Raw genomic sequence first — 4887 nt, forward strand, 5'->3', positions numbered from 1 at the left:
TCTAGTCAAGAGGGTCAACTGGTTGTTGTATCAACTGATATCAGAAGGTCCACTAGAACTAAGCAACCTCCTACTTGGATGACAGATTTTGTTACACAAAAGGCAGTGAAGTATCCTATGGGAAATTATGTGAGCTATAACCATATCTCATCCTCTTATCAGTGTTATATTGTTGCTTCTTCTTCCTCACTGAAGGAACCTAGTACATATTCTGAAGTTGTGATAGATCAAAGGTGGATAGATGTTATGCAATTGGAAATTCAGGCATTAGAAAACAACAATACATGGGTAGTTACTGATCTTCCACAAGGCAAGAAACCTATAGGTTGCAGATGAGTATATAAGATTAAGTATAAGGCTACTAGTGAAATAGAGAGATTTAAGGCAAGGTTGGTGGCTAAAGGCTACAGTTAACAAGAAGGAATAGATTACAAGGAGACTTTCTCACCTGTGGTTAAGATAGTGACAGTGAGATCTATAGTATCTCTTGCAACATCCAGAAAATGGCATATTCATCAGATGGATGTCTTTAATGCTTTTCTTTATGGTGATTTAAAGGATGAAATTTATATGCAGCTCCCTTAAGGTTTTGTCAGACAAGGGGAGAAGGTTTGTAGACTGACAAAGTCACTATATGGTCTCAAACAAGCACCAAGACAATGGAATCACAAGCTGACTGAAGCTCTTATTGCTGTCAAATTCAGACAAAGTCAGTATGACTATTCTTTGTTTATTCAAGATTCAGAAGCTGGTATAGTCATTGTACTTGTGTATGTAGATGATATGTTGGTTACTGGAAGCAGTCTTAAATTGATTGAAGAGACAAAGCAACCTTTACAAAAGTGTTTCAAAATGAAGGATCTAGGTGAACTAAAGTATTTTCTACGCATTGAGTTCACTAGGACAGAACAAGGCATACTTATGCATCAAAGAAAGTATATCTTGGAGCTTATAACTGAAGTAGGAATGTCAGCAGCAAAGCCTGCAGGAACTCCCATTGATGTTAATGTCAAACTAACATCAGAATAGTATGATGAGCAAATAAGGGACAAGAAGAATTCTGAAGATCAGCTGGTGGATCCAACATCATATCAAAAGCGAATTGGAAAACTGTTGTACCTTAACATGACAAGGCCAGATATATCATTTAGTACTCAGACTCTAAGTCAGTTCCTGTAGCAGCCAAATAAGTCACATATGAATGCAGCTTTAAGAGTGGTGAGATATCTCAAGAAACAGCCTGGACAGGGTTTGTTATTGATTAGTTCTTCAAATGAATTGGTTACTGTATGTTGTGATGCAGACTGGGCCTCTTGTCCACTTACCAGGAGGTCTATTACAAGCTACATGATTAAGATATGCAACTCTTTAGTGTCATGGAAAGCAAAGAAGCAAACCACAGTCTCCAAAGGTTTAGCTAAAGCTGAGTACAGAAGCATTGCATATACTGTGTCAGAGTTAGTATGGTTACTTGGGATGTTAAAGGAAGTAGGAGTTGAAGTGCAGCTACCAATACAAGTATACAGTGACAGTAAAGCAGCAATACAAATAGCTGCAAACCCAGTCTATCATGAAAGGACAAAACATATAGAAATAGATTGTCACTTCATAAGGGAAATGATACAACAAGGTTCAATCAAAGTGAATTATATACCAACACAAGAACAATCGGCAGATATTTTGACAAAGGGGCTGTCCAAAAGTCAACATGAGTATTTATTATCCAAGCTAGGAGTGTTGAACATTTTTGCCCCTTCTAGCTTGAAGGGGAGTAATGAGACTTCATTAGAGTAGTTGGTTGTTAAGTAGGTAAAAGGTGGTTAGGATGATTAAGGGTAGTATAATATTTTCTCTTAAAGTTGTTATAACTGATTCTCCCAATAGTTAGTTACAGAAACAACTATAAATACATGTTCCCATCATTGTACAAGTTAGCCCTTTGAGCTCATAAATGAAATTCTTCTTTCTTCTCTTCTAGTAGCCTCTGTAAATTGTGTCTACGTTCATATATATATATATATATATATATATATATATATATCAATTTGAATTGATCCACGTGGATGATCCGAATCTAATTTCTCCAATATATTAGTTTGAGATCGTTATCTAAGAACTCATATATAAATCTCAAATTCTTCTCTGATCCGCCTCTGATTAGAATTTTATTTACTCAATTTTATTTCTACGAGAGGTAGGTGTAAGCACTTCACCTTCTCCAAACTCTAATAACGAGATTACACTAGTATATTATTGTAGATTTGAGTAGCTTGAAGCAATAATTATAAAGGATGACTAAAGAGAAAAAATTAGCCAAAACAAAAGAGGAGATCAAGGAAAAGAATGAGATGACGTATCTAAAACTTACTCTTTTCAAGAGAATGTGTCCCCTTCTATTTTTTTGAAAAAGAAGAATGGATGCAGTAATAGCTATAGGAAAGCTTGAATAATATCAGAGGACAATAAAGTATAATTTCGAAAGCTTATAATAAAATAGACATGTGCTTATATCTCACAATAATACAAATATAACAACTAATTAATTATTGGAAACAAATTAAGAAAATAACAAGCATAGCTAGCTGATCCAACTCTTTCTTTGTTCTGGACATATATAATTCTACGTAGAATTGGTGCTAACAATATAGGTAGGTGTCGATAACATATCAAATCCATTAAATTTTGTTCCGGCACATTTTGAGTATGCACCCATGTTATAGAACATTATCAAATCATCTAATTCAAGCTCCGGCAATTTTATGTCCACAGCCACTGCATCAAGGGAGTCACAACTTGGTCCATAAATGGTCGATGATTCGCGTATTTCACAACATTTTCTCACTGAAATTGGCTTAATACCCACAAAGCAACTGTTGTACAGTATTGGCCTAAACGATCCATAAATCCATTCGTCAATCCAATACTCAATTTCCTCACCTCTAACTCTTTTTCCAATCACATGTGTGACTAAAGTAAAAGCCGTTTCAGGAAAGAATCGCCCAGGCTCTGCGATTATTTTTAAATTAGGGTCGGGGAAAAAATCTGAATTTTATGCCGGGGGGGGGGGGGCGCAAGGAGCCGCTGTCACTTGGGGCTTTGATTTGCAGCAACAAACGGCATTGTGGGTGCCATTTTTTGATCTTGTCAACTTCGAGCTTAGAATCAAAAGTAGTGAAATTGACCCCGACAGCTGCTGCATGCTTGATGTTGGAAATAGCATTGCACGGGTTAGCAAATATGATTTGATTGTTGGGTTTAGCAAGGTGTAAATGGAAAATAAGAAGAGAAAATGAAAAAGTGGGGGAACCGATTTTGGAGGGAAAATGAAAAGTTATGATCGCAAAGTGCAAATGAAAAGTCATTTTTACCATATTGGTAGAAGAAAGTAAATTGTTGTCCTTATAATAGGAAACACTTCCTTTAGTTCTTAAAGGGTTAAGAAGAAGGTGTCCCCTCGCGCCGTCGTCACTCGGCTTCGGCTTCGCATTTGGATTAGGCAATTGATTGATATTATTTTTGGACAAAATTTATTTAATCAACCTTGTTAATTGATTTCCTTTCTCTTATAAATTAATTCAGAATGTTAGTTAAAAAACAGAATTAATTTGGCGCAACATGTAACCGTAAAGACGTTCTGAAGGGATCTGTTCCATTCGAAAAGTGGTTAGTTTTCCCAAAAGACACAATGTTCTGGAAAAAATGGGTCTGAACAGGTTTGTCCGAACAGACGCGGTCCTTACTGTAAATGGCTATAAATAAGAGGTCTTTTCCGTTTGTCAAATACATAATTTTTTTTCCTCTCTGAATACATTTTCTTACATAAACAAAATTGTCGATCGACTGAGTTTGTGTGTGCTCTTGTTACTGTTTTTACGTTCGCTGAAGTTATTGCAGTTTGAGGTACTGCTATTTCTTTAACAGGTTAATCCATTTTATCTTGGGAGGAATTAATCTGCAACCTCGGGTACAGTGAGAGGATTAATTTTTTTTAAGAAAACACAGTGATTTCTGTGGACTCGAATTAAAATTATTCTATCTATTTCATTTTTTTCTGTTTCTGTATTTTTGACTAACCTGAATACAAGAGATAACAATCTTAAGAAATTTAATAATTTCTATATTTGAGGTTTCTGGAGATTAAAACCTTTATGATTTTCTACTCTGTTGAATTTTTAAAATTCATTCGATTAACGATTAAAAGAACATAAAAATTTTATCGTTAAATCAGAAACAGTCTGTGTAAGGATATATTCTTTACTGTTAGTATTTCACATACTAAAATTGTCTGCCATTTGACATAAAAAATGACTAATTCAAGTCAAGTAAATGTTGGAACAATAAGTGTTGCAACAACATCGGTTGCACATAATTGCTCAACTGCTACCCTAGCACCGGCTGAGAAACCTGCAAAGTTTTCTGGAGTCGACTTCAAGAGATGACATCAAAATATGTTCTTCTATCTGACTACGTTGAGTCTGTAGAGGTTCATTAATGAGAACGTTCCTGTTATGTCGAATGAAACTTCACCTGAAGAACGATTCTTGGTAACAAAAGCATGGATACATTCTGATTTTTTGTGTAAAAATTATATTCTGAGTGGCCTGCAGGATGATCTGTACAATGTATACAGTAATGTCAAAACCTCAAAAGAACTCTGGGATGCTTTAGAAAAGAAGTACAAAACAGATGATGCCGGAATGAAGAAGTTCATTGTGGCAAAGTTTCTGGACTATAAGATGATAGACAGTAAGACCGTCGTCACCCAAGTTCAAGAATTGTAGGTCATAATTCATGATCTCCTTGCTGAAGGTATAAATTTATTTAATACCTATGTTGGAAATATTAATTTTATTCTTAATACTCACATAGTCTTTAATGTAGGATTGG

Source organism: Solanum stenotomum, chromosome 3, assembly GCF_019186545.1.
Source record: "Solanum stenotomum isolate F172 chromosome 3, ASM1918654v1, whole genome shotgun sequence".
NCBI classification, from domain to species: Eukaryota; Viridiplantae; Streptophyta; class Magnoliopsida; order Solanales; family Solanaceae; genus Solanum; species Solanum stenotomum.